Below are 18153 nucleotides of genomic sequence, written 5' to 3' on the forward strand. Positions count from 1 at the left end.
ACAGCTAGAAACAGACATGGAACTATGGACTGGTTCCAAATTGGAAAAGGAGTACGTCAAGGCTGTATTGTTATCCTGCTTATTTAAGTTATATGCAGAGTACATCATGAGAAACGCTGGACTAGATGAAACACAAGCTAGAATCAAGATTGCCGTGAGAAGTATCAGTAACTTCATATACGCAGATGACACCATCCTTATGGCAGAAAGTGAAGAAAAACTAAAGAGCCTCTTCATGAAAGTGAAAGAGGAGAGTGAAAAAGCTGGCTTAAAACTCAACATTCAAAAATCTAAGAATGTGGCATCCTGTCCAAACACTTCATGGCAAATAGATGGAGAAACAATGGAAACAGTGACAGATTTTATTTTGGGGGGTTCCAAAATCACTGCAGATGGTGACTTCAGCCATGAAATTAAAAGACGCTTGCTCCTTGGAAGAAAAGTTATGACAAACCTAGACAGCATATTAAAAAGCAAACACATTACTTCGCCGACAAAGGTTCAGCTAGTCAAAGCTATGGTTTTTCCAGTAGTCATGTATGGATGTTAGAGTTGGACTGTAAAGAAAGCTGAGGGCCAAAAAATTGATGTTTTTGAACTGTGGTATTGGAGAAGACTCTTGAGAGTCCCTTGGACTGCAAGGAGATCCAACCAGTCAATCCTAAAGGAAATTAGTCCTGAATATTCATTGGAAGGACTGATGCTGAGGCTGAAACTCCAATACTTTGACCACCTGATGTGAAGAACTGACTCATTGGAAAAGTCCCTGATGCTGGGAAAGATTGAAGACAGGAGGAAAAGGGGACAACAGAGAATGAAATGGTTGGATAGCATCACCGACTTGATGGACATGAGTTTGAGCAAGCTCCGGGAGTTGGTGATAGACAGGAAAGCCTGGCATGCTAAAATCCATGCATGGGGTCACAAAAGAGTTGGACATGATTGAGCAACTGAACAGAATTGTAAAGGAAATCAAAACTGATTACTCATTGGAAGTACTGATGTTGAAGCTGAAGCTGAAATTCCAATACTTTGGCCACCTGATGTGAAGAGCTGACTCATTGGCAAAGACCCTGATGCTAGCAAATATTGAGGGCAGCAAGAGAAGGAGGCAACAGAGGATGAGATGGTTGGATGACTTATTCATGTCACTTATTCAGTGGACATGAACTTGGGCAAACTGCAGGAGATGGTGAGGGACAGAGAGGCCTGGTGTGCTGCAGTCCATCATCAGATAGGCTGCTTAAAGTCATTCTGAGTGCACAGCTATCTCTAAACATACCTCTTTACATGACTCTTCCCAATAGAGGGATATACAGATGATACCAACCTTATGGCAAAAAGTGAAGAACTAAAGAGCCTTTTGATGAAAAAGAGGAGAGTGAAAAAGTTGGCTTAAAACTCAACATTCAGAAAACTAAGATCATGGCATCTGGTCCCATCACTTCATGGCAAATAGATGGGGAAACAGTGGAAACAGTGGCTGACTTTATTTTTCTGGGCTCCAAAATCACTGTAGATGGTGATTGCAGCCATGAAATTAAAAGACGCTTGCTCCTTGGAAGGAAAGTTATGACCAATCTAGACAGCATATTAAAAATCAGGGGCATTACTTTGCCAACAAAGGTCCATCTTGTCAAGGCTTTGGTTTTTCCAGTGGTCATGTATGGATGTGAGAGTTGGACTGTGAAGAAAGCTGAGCACTGAAGAATTGATGCTTTTGAACTGTGGTGTTGGAGAAGACTCTTGAGAGCCCCTTGGACTGCAAGGAGATCCAACCAGTCCATCCTAAAGGAGATCAGTCCTGGGTGTTCATTGGAAGGACTGATGTTGAAGCTGAAACTCCAATACTTTGGCCACCTGATGTGAAGAGCTGACTCATTTCAAAAGACCCTGATGCTGGGAAAGATTGAGGGCTGGAGGAGAAAGGGACAACAGAGGATGAGATGGTTGGATGGTATCACCAACACAATGGACATGGGTTTGGGTGAACTCAGGGAGTTGATGATGGACAGGGAGGCCTGGTGTGCTGCAATTCATGGGGTTGCAAAGAGTCAGATGTGACTGAGCAACTGAACTGAATAGAGGGATAAGACCCAGCTCTACCCATCAGTGGACTAGTGTTAGTCCCTACCACCAAGAAGCCTGCACAAATTCCTGAACCATCCTCTACCACCAGGGGGTAAACAGCAGAAGCAAAATAACTACAAACCTGGAGCCTGAGAAGTGAAAACAACAAATGCAGAAATTCAGACAAAACGGAGACGGCAGAGAAATATGTTTCCAGATAAAACCCCAGAAGAACAACTAAGTGAGGTGGAGTTAGGCAGTCTGCTTGAAAAAGAATTCAGAATAATGATAGTAAAGATGATCCGAATCTCAGAAAAAGAATGGAGGCACAGACTAAAAAGATATAAGAAATGTTTAACAAAGAGAAGATTTAAGGAACAAACAGAAATGAACAATACAATTAATCAAATGAAAAATACACTAGAAGGAATCAATATCAGAATAAATGAAGGAGGGGAACAAAAAACTGAGCTGGAAGATAGATTGGTGGAAATCACTGCTGTGGAACAGAAAGAAGAAAAAGCTTGTATAAATATCCGATTAAGACCTAGGGACACATACAGACTGAAAGTGAGTAATGGAAAAAGATATTCCATGCAAATGGGAATCCGAAGAAAACAATACTTATGTCAGACAAAAAGAGACAAAGAAGGGAACTACATAAGGATCGAGGGATCAATCCAACAGGAAGATATAACAATTGTAATTATATATGCACCCAATATAGGAGCACCTCAATATATAAGCCAATGCTAACAGTCATAAAAAGAGAAGTCAACAGTAACATAATAGTGAGATACCTTAACATTCCTCTCTCATCAACAGATTATTCAGATGGAAAATCAGTAAGGAAACAAGCGTTAAATGATACATTCAACCTGATGGGCTTAACTGACATTTATAGGACATGCCAAAACCAGAAGAATACTCATTTTTTCCAAGTGCACATGGAACATTCTCCAGGATAAATCACATGCTGGGCCACAAAGTAAACCTCAGTATAGTTAAGCAAATTGAGATCATATCAAGCATTTTTTCTGACCACATTTGCAGTGAGATTAGAAATCAACTAAAAGAAGAAAATGTGTAAAAAAAAAAATAAATAAATAAATCCACGGAAGCTAAACAGTATGCTATTAATCAACAGGGAAATCACTGAAGAAATGAGAGACATAAAATACCTGATCATTGTGAAAACATGAGCCAAAACCTATGGGACACAGCAAAAGCAATTCTAAGGGGAACGTTTATAGCAATACAGTATTACCTCAGGAAACAAGAAAAATCTCAAATAAACAACCTAATCTTACACCTAAAACAACTGGAGAAAGAAGAACAAACGAAACTCAAAGTTAGTAGAAGGAAAGAAATCATAAAGATCACAGCATAAATAAATGAAATAGAGACGGAGAAACAATAGAAAAAATTCAGTGAAACTAAAAGCAGGTTGTATGAAAAGATAAATGAAATTGACAACCAGAATCTTCAAGGAAAATAGGGAACAACCCCAAATCAATAAAATTCAAAATGAAAAAGGAGAGGTTACAATGAACACCACAGAAATGCAAAGCCTCATAAGAAACTACAACAAGCAACTATATGCCAATAAAATGGACAACATAATAAAAATGGTCAAATGCTTAGAAAGGTACAATCTTCTAAGACTGAAACAGGAATAAGTAGAAAATATGAACAAACCACTCACAAGTACTGATGTTGAAACTGTGATTGATTTTTAAAAAATTCCAACAACAAAAGTCCGGAACTAAACAGCTTCCTAGGGGAATTTATCAAACATTTAACAAAGAGTTAACACCTATCCTTATGAAACTATTTCAAAAAATTAGAGGAAGGAACACTACCAGACTCATTCTATGAGGTCACCATTACCCTGATAGCAAAACCAAAGATACCACAAAAACAAGAAAAATAGAGCCCAGTACCACAGATGAACATAGACAAAAAAATCTTCAACAAATACTAGCAAATCAAATCCAACAACACATTAAGAACATCATACAACATAGTCAAGTGGGAGTATCCCAGGGATGCAAGGATATTTCAGCATCCACAAATCAGTGACATACCACATCAACAAACTGGATAATGAAAGCTATATAACCATCTCAATAGATACAGAGAAAGCTTTTGACAAAATTTAACACTCATTTATGGTATAAAAAAAAAAAAAAAGGACTCTCCAGAAAGTGGGCATGAGGTAACCTACCTCAACATACGAAAGGCCATATATGGCACATCCTTCACAAACATCATACTCAACAGTGAAAAGCTAAAATCATTTCCTCTAAGGTCAAGAACAAGAAAAGGCATTCTACTCTCACATTTTTTTTTTCCAAAATAGTTTTGGAAATCATAGCTATGACAATCAGAGAGATGAAAAAAAAAAAAAAAAACAAAAGGGAATCCAAATTGGAAAGGAAAAAGTAAAACTGTCATTGTTTGTAGATGACATGATACTATACATAGACAGTCCTTACCAGAAAAATACTAGAGTTCATCAATGAATTCAGGGAAGTTGCAGGATACAAAATTAATACACAGAAATGTCTTTCTTTCATATACACTAACAATGAAAGATCGGAAAGAAAAATAATCTTCTTTATAAACACATCAAAAAGAATAAAATAACTAGAAATAAACCTACCTAAATAGTCAAATGTGGACTTTGCTGGTGACTTAGTGGTAAAGAAACTGCCTGCCAATGGGTTGGGAAGATCTCCTGAGGAAGAAAATGGCAGCCCTGTCCAGTATTCTTGCCTGGGAGATCCCATGGACAGAATCAGACACGACTTAGCAACTAAACATCATCAGCAGCAAAGGAGGCAAAAGACCTCTGTTCTGCAAACTGTAAGACATGATGAAAGAAATCAAAGATGACACAAACAGATGGAAAGATCCATCATTTTCTTACATTGGAAAAATCAATTGTCAAAATAACTATACCACCCAAGGCAATCGACTGATCAAATGCAATCCCTATTGAATTACCAATGGCATTTTACTAGAACAAAAAAATGTTTTAATTTATGTAGAAATACAAAACACCCTGAAAAGTCAAAGCAATCCTGAGGAAGGAAAACAGTGCTGGAGGAATCAGGCTCCCTGACTCCAGTCTACCCTTCAAAGCTACAGTAATTTAAAAAGTATGGTACTTGTACAAAAACAGAAATATAGGTCAACAGAACAGATAGATATAAACCCACACGCCTGTGGTCAACTAATCTATGAAAAAGATGGCAGGAGTATACAAGGGGGAAGATAGTTTCTTCAGTAAGTGGTGCTGGGAATACTGGAAAGCTACATGTAAAAGAATGAAATTAGAACATTCTCTAACACCATAGACAAAAATAAACTCTAAAGAGACTAAAGACCTAAATGTACTATTGGATACTATAAAGGAAAACATAGGCAGAATACTCTGATATCAATCACAGCAAGATCTTTTTCAACCTGCCTCCTAAAGAACATAAACAAATGGGATCTAATTAAACTTAAAAGCTTTTGCATGGCACAGGAGACCATGAAGCAATAAAAAAAGGCATTAATCTCCAAAATATACAAACTGCTCATGCAACTCAATATCAAAAAAACAACAACCCAATCAAAAAATGAGCAAAAGATCTAAATAGACTTTTTTCCAAAGAAGAGATATAGATGGCTAAAAGGCACCTGAAAAGATACTCAACATTACTAGTGGAGAAATGTAAACTAAACTAAAATGAGGTATCACCCCACACCAGTCAGTATGGCCTTCATCAAAAAGCCTATAAATAATAAATGCTGGAGAGCATGAGGAGAAAAGGGATCTCTCTTACACTGTTGGTGGGAATGTAAATTGGCACAATCACTATGGAGAAATGTATGGAGATTCCTTATAAAACTAAAAATAGAGCTACCATAGGATCCAGTCATCCCACTCATGGGCATATATCTGGAGAAAACCATGATTCAGAAAGATACATGCTCCCCAGTGTTCACTGCAATACTATTTACAATAGCCAAGACATGAAAGAGAGTAAATCCACCAACAATTGAATGGATAAAGATCTTATCCATTATATATACATTATTTATATTATATATATATATAATTTACCCATAAATATATATGTATATATCTATAGCAGTTAAGTTGAGTTGCTCAGTCATGTCCGACTCTTTGTGACCCTATGAATTGCAGCACGCCAGGCCTCCCTGCCCATCACCAACTCCCGGAGTTCACTCAAACTCACATCCATCAAGTCGGTGATGCCATCCAGCCATCTCACTCTCTGTTGTCCCCTTCTCCTCCTGCCCCCAATCCCTCCCAGTATCAGGGTCTTTTCCAATCAGTCAACTCTTCTCATGAGATGGCCAAAGTATTGGAGTTTCAGCCTCAGCATCAGTCCTTCCAATGAACACCCAGGACTGATCTCCTTTAGGATGGACTGTTTGGATCTCCTTATAGTCCAAGGGACTTGCAAGAGTCTTCTCCAACACTACAGTTCAAAACCATCAATTCTTTGGCACTCAGTTTTCTTCACAGTCCAACTCTCACATCCATACATGACCACTGGAAAAACCATAGCCTTGACTAGATGGACCTTTGTTGGCAAAGTCATATCTCTGCTTTTTAATATGCTATCTAGGTTGGTCATAACTTTCCTTCCAAGGAGTAAGTGTCTTTTAATTTCATGGCTGCAGTCACCATCTGCAGTGATTTTGGAGCCCCCCAAAATAAAGTCTGACACTGTTTCCACTGTTTCCCCATCTATTTCCCATGAAGTGATGGGCCAGATGCCATGATCTTCGTTTTCTGAATGTTGAGCTTTAAGCCAACTTTTTCACTCTCCTCTTTCACTTTCATCAAGAGGCTCTTTAGTTCCTCTTCACTTTTTGCCATAAGCGTGGTGTCATCTGCATATCTGAGGTTATTGATATTTCTCCCCACAATCTTGATTCCAGCTTGTGCTTCCTCCAGCCCAGTGTTTCTCATGATGTATTCTGTATAGAAATTAAAGAAGCAGGGTGACAATATACAGCCTTGATGTACTCCTTTTCCTATTTGTCTGTTGTTCCATGTCCAGTTCTAACTGTTGCTTCCTGACCTGCGTATAGGTTTCTCAAGAGGCAGGTCAGGTGGTCTGGTATTCCCATCTCTTTCAGAATTTTCCACAGTTTATTGTGATCCACACAGTCAAAGGCTTTGGCATAGTCAATAAAGCAGAAATAGATGTTCTTCTGGAACTCTCTTGCTTTTTCAATGATCCAGTGGATGTTGGCAATTTGATCTCTGGTTCCTCTGCCTTTTCTAAAACCAGCTTGAACATCTGGAACTTCACAGTTCATGTATTGCTGAAGCCTGGCTTGGAGAATTTTGAACATTGCTTTACTAGTGTGTGAGATGAGTGCAATTGTGCAGTAGTTTGAGCATTCTTTGGCATTGCCTTTCTTTGGGATTGGAATGAAAACTGACCTCTTCCAGTCTTGTGGCCATTGCTGAGTTTTCCAAATTTGCTGGCATATTGAGTGCAGCATATATGTGTGTGTGTGTGTGTGTGTGTGTGTGTGTGTGTGTATTTAATGGATTTTACATGTATATTAGAATATATAATAGAATATAACTCAGCCATATTATAGAATAAAATAGTGCCGTTTGCAACAACATGAATTGACCCAGAGGTTATCATACTAAGTGTATACTAAGTGAAGTAAACCAGAGAAAGACAAATATCATATAGTAGCATTTATATGTGAACTCTATCAAGATGATACAAATGAAATGATTTATAAAAGATACACATTCACAGAGCTTGAAAACAAAGTTATGGTTACAAAAGGGGAAATATGGGGGATGGATAAATCAGGAGTTTAGGATTAACGTATACACACTACTATATATAAAATAATGAAGGATCTACTGTATAGCACAGGGAACTTAATATTCTGTAATAATCTATATGGGAAAAGAATCTGAAAAAAATGAATATATGTATATGTGTAACTGAACCACTTTGTTACACACCTGAAACTAACATGGCATTCTACCCCAATATAAAATAAAAAGTAAAAGAAGATACCAAAAAAAAGGAGAGCACTGACCTATGTTGATAAAATTAGATGCCAGCACTTAACACTACTTGTTATTTTGAAGAGAAAAGAACAGTAACCACAGGGTGGACTGTGTCAAAATCATCAAGAAGTTTAAAGCATCTAGTTTGTCTAACCATTCTGATTCTGGAAAGGCTTTCCAATAGAAATTGTTAGTTGAGTGAGCTCATTATAGGCAATAAAGTGAGCTTTCCCCTGTTAACTTGGTAACAAGACACGACCACAGCTAACAAAGCTGTCCTTGCAAGGTACAGGCCCCTAGGTTCAGACTCAACCATGTTAAGGAAATGCCCCTTCAAGAGTTGTTCTTCTGACACATGTCAGCATTTATGAGTTGTAATTCAGTTAATGAAAAAGAGAGACATAGCCTGTAGTTAAGCATTTTGGCCTAAGGGCCCCCAGCAAAACTGAGAAAAGAAATTTGTAGACCACATTACTGCTGGTTTGGGGTTGACCTTTAGGTAGGTCATTGTAGTAATCTGGGGCCTTAATGTAATTAGAAACAGTCAAATGTATAAGCTCTTCCTAAGACCTCCAGAAGCTTCCCATATCACTAACAACCCATCTCACCAAGCTTTCCCCCTTATCTTAATGACTGTTGCTCTTACTTTAAGAAATATATTGCTCAAAAATTTATTTAATTCAAGTGCATTTGATGGCAACTTGGTTTAATAAATGTCTGCTTTGACGGGGAAGTGATCTGGCTCCTTTAAAATGGAGCCTTATGTTGACATGGTCAGGAGCATAGATTTGTCTTTCAACAGAACTGGCTCTTGAATTTGATTATTAACACTTCCTCTCCACTAGCTTTGTGATCTTGAGGAAGTTACTTAAACTCTCAGAGCCTACATATTGTATTTTGTAAAATGGGGAAAATTGGAAATAATTTCACAGCACTGGTAAGAGCAATTTCATACATGGTGTAATAAACAGGAAGAAAAATAAACACTAATACTTTTTGAAACATATACTGGGAACAGCTTAATTTTTTATATGTTGATTTATGCAATCTCCATAATAACCTGGAAAGTGTATTGTCATCTCTACTTTACAGGTGAGGAATCTTAGGCCAAAGGGGTTTTTAACTTGTCGAAGGTCACACAGCGTGTAGTGAGGGGCCTGCAGTAAGAAAACTGTGTTATGCTCCCTGCCTCTCAGTAGTTGTAATAAAATTTAATTTGCTGAGTTACTCACTTAAGAGACTGAGAAAGACACAAAAGCAGTGAAGGTCAAACAGAGTGTAGTTTTACACCTCATTAATAAAAGGTCAAAGAGCTACAAAGAGAGGAAAATTGTTCCACAGTGTGGTAAACAGGAAATTTGCAATATATGAAATATATGTTGTGAAAGTTAAAACAAGCTGGAAAGAGACCCTAGAAGTAGTACTAATGAGGTCATTGTGTATAATAAATAATAACTAAGAATTGGGAATGAATGATTTGGGACAGATTGGGTGAGAATCCTGAAGAACAAGCTTGTATGTATTGTAGTTTATTTAATTCTCAAAACATACGTGAAGGAAGCAATATTTTTTAAACCTCATGAAACAGATGCTTGAGGTCATGCAGTTCTCATGACTCTTAGTGTCATTAGTAAATGGCAATTGGACTTGAACTCAGGTCTTCTGCCTCTTCCCACCTAATTGGTTGAGTCATTTGGGGCAAGTTTTTATAGGCACTGCTGGGGCCCATGTTCCTTGTCATCTGTCAGATGAGGGAGCTTATCTATGTGATGGCTTTAGTCCCTTTATATTTTAATTTTTGTTTATGATCTCAGCATTCCACACTGCACTTAGGTGCTGTGATATAGTCAAATAACAGAAATTTTGAGTGCCTCCTAATATGTCAGGGACACTTGGATTCCATCATTAGGATCAAACAAATTTTCAGTGTCTTGGAACTTATAGTCTAATCGAAGTATACAATGAACAAAAAGGAAGTTATAAAATAATAGTGCTGTGAAGAAAATGAAGTGATGTAAGAGTGGGATTGGAGAGGGCAATGGCTCCTTTAGAAAGAGAATTTGGAGAAGACTTCTTGGAGGAAATGCCATTTAAACTGCAACCTAAATACAGGAAAAAAGACAGCTATATTTTCAGTATTCATGTTTTTCTTTTCTTTTTTCTTTCTGTACCTAGTCCCCAAAGTCTGACTTGCATTTTCAGTTTTTATTTCTCTTGCTCCTTCTTTCCCTGTCTTGGGGAATAACATCACCTTTAACCGAACTGACTGAGCCATTTTACATTTCCAGAGGTCATCCTAACTTCCTTTTGCTTCGTAACCCTGCCCTTATGTGGTTACTAATTCTTCCATAGTATGTTTGCTTAATATTTTTTTTTCTGCTGCGTATTCTTCATTGTTAAGGCCCTTGGTCTGGGCATCTTTGCTCTCTCAGATTCCTGCAGTTGACCCTGAACTTGGCTGTTTCTTGCTTTTCCTTCTAAGTCCACATAGCTCTCTGAGTTGTAAGAACCAGTTATGGTCCCATCATTTAACTATCTAAAAACCTTTCATGGCCCTTAATTGCCTCATAAAATCTAAGCATTTTAGTATGATATTTAAGGCTTTTTCCTGGTGCCTGTCTTCCCTTCCCAGTTCTTCCTACCTTCTTTCCCACAATATAATGTGTTCCAACTACACAGAAGTTCTCTCGGTTTCTTGAACGCACTGTATTCTTGATGATTTTCATGCACATGTCGGTCCTTCTTTGATGCCCTTTCTTCTAGTAATCTCCTTCCTTTCCTTCAGTAACCATTTTACCTCTTTAATGAAACCCTTCCATATTTCTATATGTGTAACACTGAGAATTAGAATAAGTGGCAAAGAAATCCCAAAATAAGACCAGAGAAATTAGTGGGGGAAAAAATCTCTCACATAAATGAAATTGGATGCTAGACAACTCATAATCAACATGGGTTTAAGGTACCTGGAGTCGTTCTGTCTTAACCTTTTCTAGAATTTTAGCACAAGAATCCCTCTTTCTTGATCGCCTCATGGTTCAAATGGCTGCTATAGTTCCAACCATTACATCATATTTCAGGCAGCAGCAAGGAACATTAAGAAGGATGTGTTCCCTATTTTTAAGGACACTTCCAGAAATTACACACAAGAGTCAACTCATTCATTGACCAAACATAGTCATGGACTATATACCTAGCTTAAAGAAGTTAGGGTATTTAACTTTTTATTGTGGTGACAGTTTATAAGGAGAAGAGAATAGATATTCACAAGCAGCATGCTCTGTTACAGTCATTCTGTATATTAGTGTTCCTTATGAGAAGATTTTTTTTCTTTTAGTGTTTATCATTTAAGTTTCCTTCCATCATAGCTCATACTTGTTATAGAATAGAAGACACCTTGTTGTTGCCTGTGATATGGACCTTGCCTTTGTCTCTACTATTAACTTCTAGGACTATTCGTGCTCTTTAGTACTCATTCTATCTGGATTTCCAGATAGTGGCTCAGTGGTAAAGGTTCCACCTGCCAAACAGAAGATGTAGGTTCAATCCCTGGGTCGAGAAGATGCCCTGGAGAAGGAAATGGCAACCCACTCCATTATTCTCGCTTGGGAAATCCCATGGACAGAGGAGCCTGGCAGGCTATAGTCCAAAGGGTCACAAAAGAGTTAGACGAAACTTAGGGAATTAACAAAAACACTCATTCTATCTAAGGTTTCTGTTTGTCTATTTCACACTTTTGTAAAATTGCATGAGTTCTTCCTTTAACTGAAATTTTCTAACCCACTCATACCTCTAGTCTATGAACATTCTCCTTGTCTATCCCCTACCCCTCTGGGATTGATCTTATTTTCAATTATTTGTTCACATACTCTGCTCCCAACTAGACCACGAACTCCTTGAACGTACAGACTATAGCTTATTTGTTTCTACCTCGTTAGCACCTAGGCTGGTGGAGAAAATGGCAAACCACTCCAGTGTTCTTGCCTGGAGAATCCCCATAGACAGAGGAGCCTGGGAAGCCGTAGTCCATAGGGTCACAAAGAGTCGGACACAACTGAAGCAACTTAACGTTAGCACCTAGAACAATTATCAGAAAAAAAAAAAAAAAATCACACTCAATGTATTCTTGATAAGTGAGTGAAATGTGCAATGGAGGTGTATCTTCAGCAATTTATTTCATATTTTTGCAAACATTTATTTATTAATAATATATCTAATATCAAGCAGCAAGTTATATGCTATATAAGCTATATGCTATATAAGCTATATGATGAGATAACGATTGTCTCTTAAGGAGCTTAAATTCATAATGAGGGAGATAGGCCACAAACAGAATAATTCTGGTTGTAAAAAGAGATTTATACAAGAAAAAAAACAATCTGTTTATAATGCTGTGGGGCTACTAGCATGATACATTTCAGTTACTTGTAAATATTTCAGTTCTTATTTGTGTTGCATTCTTCATGAAAAAAGTAGATTAAGAAGTTTATGTTATATAATGACAAGTTCATGCCTCTGAGTATGGTTACCACCAAGAGAATTGTTAATTAGCTTCTTTTTTGAGTTCATTGACTTGAAAAATTATAACATGCCAAGGTTCGGATATGGAGATTAATGTGATTGCTGACATTAATGGCTTAAAATAAATTATTGTGGTGAATTAAACTCAATTAAAATTTGTGGGATGTTCATCTCTGTTGACTGGCTAAATGTTTATAATGAGAAATCCTTACTTATTCATAAATTACATTTATTGAGTGCTTGCTTAGTACTGGGTGCTGTTTTAAATGCTTTACCTTCATTAATTAATTTAGCCCTCACGTTGGCCATTTTAGTTAGATATTGATCTTATCCTCCTCTTACAGATTAAAAAAAAAAAAAAAAATGACTCAAAGACAGGTTAACTGATTTGGCCAAGGTCAGGTAGCCGGTAAGAGAACGAGCCACCACCCAAACCCAAGCAGGGTCTGTGCTGTACCGCCTGGCTGCTCAAAAGGAGAAACCTCAGAGCAGCAGCATCAGCATCAGTGGCGCTGCTGTGAAAATACAGACTCTCAGGCCCACCCTGGAACTACTGAACTTGAATCTGCATTTCTTAATAAGATCCTCAGATAATCCAAATGCGTATCAAAACTGGAGAATCCAGGCTGTAAGCCTTTATTCTATACTACTTTTGTTGTCGTTTACTCTCTTAAGTTGTGACTCCTTGCAACACCATTGTCTGTAGCCCACCGGGCTCCTCAAGGATTTCCCAGGCAAGAATACTGGAGTGGGTTACCATGTCCTTTTCCAGGGGATCTTTCTGACCCAGGGATCGAACTTGCATCTCTTGCATCCGCAGGCAGGTTCTTCACCGTGGAGCCACCAGTTCCACATTTCTCGTGTGCTCAGTTTCTCAGTCCAGCCTTCCTGACCCTTACTCTAAAGTGCTAGGTGTTTGTTTACTATTGATTTCTGGGCCATATACTTTGTATCTTCTTATAGCCCCAGCAAAGTAGCATTTGAAATGCTCCCAGCCACTTAAGAGCTCCCTCAGAGACTATGCATTTTCCATCTCTCACATTCTATATTGCAATGCTCCACCCACTCTGGACATCTGGCTGCTTGTTGAGATTCAGTTAAAGTATTTGTCAGAAATACTGACACCATTAACCCCTGTTTTGTGAACCACTTGGGTCACAGGGATTAACAGCAATGTGGTATCAGCTCTTCATTAAAAGTGGTTATACTATTATATTGGAAAAATTTGGAAGCAGGATGTTAGATATCACAGCAAAAAGAACATTTTAAATCCTCCATTGATTTTCTTTCTCTGTGTTTGCTCTTTTTTATTACAGGGATACCTGCCAGCATCATTTTCTTTCTTCTCTGGTTTATAACTTTTCCATTAAAAAGTAATTTGAAAGACAATGTAGCTAGAGAGTTTTATCTGTACCTTTCTTATAGCACTTTATCATTTTGTCTCACAGTTATTTGAGTGCATGCTGCTGCTGCTGCTAAGTCGCTTCAGTCGTGTCCAACTCTGTGCGACCCCATAGACAGCAACCCTCTGTCTCCTCTGTCCCTGGGATTCTCCAGGCAAGAACACTGGAGTGGGGTGCCATTTCCTTCTCCAATGCATGAAAGTGAAAAGTGAAAGTGAAGTCGCTCAGTCGTGCCTGACTCTTTGAGACCCCATGAACTGCAGCCCACCAGGCTCCTCTGTCCATGGGATTTTCCAGGCAAGAGTACTGGAGTGGGTTGCCATTGCCTTCTCCGATTTGAGTGCATACTATGGTATAATTACAGTCTCCAACTTCTTTAGGGGGTATATTAGAAACCTGAAACTGTGGCAAATGGTTCTTTTCTTTAAGTAATTTATCTGATCCTCACCACAACATTGTCTTGGAAATGTGACTCTAATCCTCATTTAACACATGAGAAAACTAAGGCTGAGAGTTTTAAAGTGTACCCAAGGCTCACAACTTGTAAATGTTGGAACTGAGCTTGAACTCAGGGAATATTACTCCAGAGTCCACATGCTTGACCAGTGTTTGACACCAACCAGCCATTATGAACAGAAAGTGACAAATCGGCATAAACCCTAGTAGGATTTACACACATTTTTGCTAGATTCTAAAAGACAGTTATTATCTTACTTGTGTTTCTAAATTATAATTTTGGTCTCACAAAATTATATTTTTTATTTTTATTTTTTATTTATTTTTTTTTTTATTTTCTTTTTTTTTTTAATTTTATTTTATTTTTAAACTTTACATAATTGTATTAGTTTTGCCAAACATCAAAATGAATCCACCACAGGTATACATGTGTTCCCCATCCTGAACCCTCCTCCCTCCTCCCTCCCCATACCATCCCTCTGGGTCGTCCCAGTGCACTAGCCCCAAGCATCCAGTATCGTGCATCGAACCTGGACTGGCAACTCGTTTCTTACATGATATTTTACATGTTACAATGTCATTCTCCCAAATCTTCCCAAAATTATATTTTTTAATGATAAATGTTTTAAACACCTTATTCCTCAAACAACCCCCATTTCTTTTATATATCATATTGGATCAGTCTGTGTAACGTTGAATTAGAATCACATGGGTGTCAACGTTGACGATCACTTAGCCAAAATTCAAAGAACAACTTGGACTTCTGTTCCCCTAAATTGGCTGGCATGGACCACATGTAAATTTTTAGTACATAGTTAAGATTAAAACTTTGATTAAAATCTGATTGCCAGTTGATCATAACTAACAGAGCAGTTGCCAAGAAGCATCAATTGAGTAAGTGCCAATGAGATTTAATATAAATGTGTCAAGGGTTCACGTGCCAAAAACAATTAGTCTCTAAATCTCTTTGAATCATAATAAGTTTATGATCAATGCAATTAAAAGAGGCATGATTGGAGCTGATTAAAAGGCAATAGAAGAATTCTGGAAAATGTTCCTAAATAGTCAAAATCTTTTCTGGTGAGCTGGTTCTTCGTATCAGGTGGCCAAAGTATTGGAGCTTCAGCTTCAGCATCAGTCCTTCCAATTAATATTCAGGGTTGATTTCCTTTATGATTGACTGTTTTGATCTCCTTTCTGTTCAGGGGACTCTCAAGGGTCTTCTTCAGCACCACAGTTTGAAAGCATCAATTCTTTGCCTCTCAGTCTTTTTTATGGTCCAACTCTCACATCCATACATGACTACTTGAAAAACCATAGCTTTGATTATATGGACCTCTGTTGGCAAAGTGCTATCTCAGTTTTTTAATATGCTATCTAGCTTTGTCATAGCTTTCCTTCCAAGGAGCAAGAGTCTTTTAGTTCTGTGGCTGCAGTCACCATCAGCAGTGATTTTGGAGCCTCTGCTTCCAAGTTTTCCCCATCTATTTGCCATGAAGTGATGGGACCAGATGCCATGATCTTCGTTCTTTGTATGCTGAGTTTTAAGTCAGCTTTCACTCTCCTCTGTCACCCTCATCAAGAGACTCTTTAGTTCCTTTTTGCTTTCTGCCATTAGAGTGGTAGCATCTGCATATCTGAGGTTGTTGATACTTCTCCTGGCAAACTTGATTCCAGCTTGTGATTCATCCAGCCTGGCATTTCCCATGATGTACTCTCCCAAAAAAAAGATATCCATTTCATTCTAAGGGACAGGACTGTAAAAGCAGGAAGTCAAGAAATACCTGGAGTAACAGGCAAATTTGGTCTTGGAGTACAGAATGAAGCAGGGCAAAGGCTAATAGAGTTTTGCCAAGAGAACACACTGGTCAGCAAACACCCTCTTCCAACAACACAAGAGAAGACTCTATACATGGATATCACCAGATAGTCAACACTGAAATCAGATTGATTATATTCTTTGCAGCCAAAGATGGAGAAGCTCTATACAGTCAGCAAGAAGAAGACTGGGAGCTGACTGTGTCTCAGATCATGAACTCCTTATTGCCAAATTCAGACTGAAATTGAAGAAAGTAGGGAAAACCACTAGACTATTCAGGTATGACGTAAATCAAATCCCTTAAAATTATACAATGGAAGTGAGAAATAGATTCAAGGGATTAGATCTGATAGACATAGTGCATGATGAACTATGGACAGAGGTTTGTGACACTGTACAGGAGGCAGGGATCAGGACCATCCCTAAGAAAAAGAAATGGAAAAAAGCAAAATGGTTGTTTGAGGAAGCCTTACAAATAGCTGTGAAAAGAAGAGAAGCTAAAGGCAAGGGTGAACAGGAAAGATACACCCATTTGAATGCAGGGTTCCAAAGAATAGCAAGGAAAGATAAGAATGCCTTCCTCAGGGATCAATGCAAAGAAATAGAGGAAAACAACAGAATGGGAAAGACTAAAGATCTCTTCAAGAAAATTAGAGATACCAAGGGAATATTTCATGCAAAGATGGGCTCGATAAAGGACAGAAATGGTATGGACCTAACAGAAGCAGAAGATATTAAGAAGAGGTGGCAAGAATACACAGAAGAACTGTACAAAAAATATCTTCATGACCTGGATAATCACGATGGTGTGATCACTGACCTAGAGCCAGGCATCCTGGAATGTGAAGTCACGTGGGCCTTAGAAAGCATCACTACGAACAAAGCTAGTGGAGGTGATGGAATCCCAGTTGAGCTATTTCAAATCCTAAAAGATGATGTTGTGAAAGTGCTGCACTCAATGTGCCAGCAAATGTGGAAAACTCAGCAGTGGCCACAGGACTGGAAAAGGTCAGTTTTCATTCCAATGCCAAAGAAAGGCAATGCCAAAGAATGTTTAAACTACTGCACAATTGCACTCATCTCACATGCTAACAAAATAATGCTCAAAATACTCCAAACCAGTCTTCAATAGGACATGAACCGCAAACTTCCAGATGTTCAACGTGGATTTAGAAAAAGCAGAGGAACCAGAGATCAAATTGCCAAAACCCATTGAATCATCAAAAAAGTGAGAGAGTTCCAGAAAAACATCTACTTCTTCCTTATTGACTATGCCAAAGCCTTTGACTGTGTAGATCCCAACAAACTGGAAAATTCTCAAGAGATGGACATTCCAGACCACCTGACCTGCCTCCTGAGAAATCTGTATGCAGGTCAGGAAGCAACAGTTAGAACTGGACATGGAACAACAGACTGGTTCCAAATTGGGAAAGAAGTACGTCAAGGCTGTATATTGTCACCCTGCTTATTTGACTTATATGCAAAGTAAATGATAAATGATAAATGCTGGACTGGGTGAAGCAGAGGCTGGAATCAAGATTGCCGGGAGAAATATCAATAACCTCAAATATGAACTAAAGAGCCTGTTGATGAAAGTGAAAGAGGAAAGTGAAAAAGTTGGCTTAAAACTCAACATTCAAAAAACTAAGATCATGGCATCCGGTCCCATCACTTCATGACAAACAGTTGGGGAAATGATGGAAACAGTGACAGACTTTATTTTTTTGGGCTCCAGAATCACTGCAGATGGTGACTGCATCCATGAAAATAAACAACACTTGCTCCTTGGAAGAAAAGTTATGACCAACCTAGAC

At 38.3% G+C, this 18153-nt stretch overlaps 1 protein-coding gene across 15 annotated transcripts in view; it reads left to right on the plus strand.

Moving 5' to 3' along the window:
* The window catches only part of DLG2 (discs large MAGUK scaffold protein 2), a 2323126-nt gene that overhangs the window by 1463961 nt on the left and 841012 nt on the right, over positions 1–18153 (plus strand). The window lies entirely within an intron of this gene.

This window comes from Bos taurus, chromosome 29 (assembly GCF_002263795.3).
Source record: "Bos taurus isolate L1 Dominette 01449 registration number 42190680 breed Hereford chromosome 29, ARS-UCD2.0, whole genome shotgun sequence".
In the NCBI taxonomy this organism is placed as follows: Eukaryota; Metazoa; Chordata; class Mammalia; order Artiodactyla; family Bovidae; genus Bos; species Bos taurus.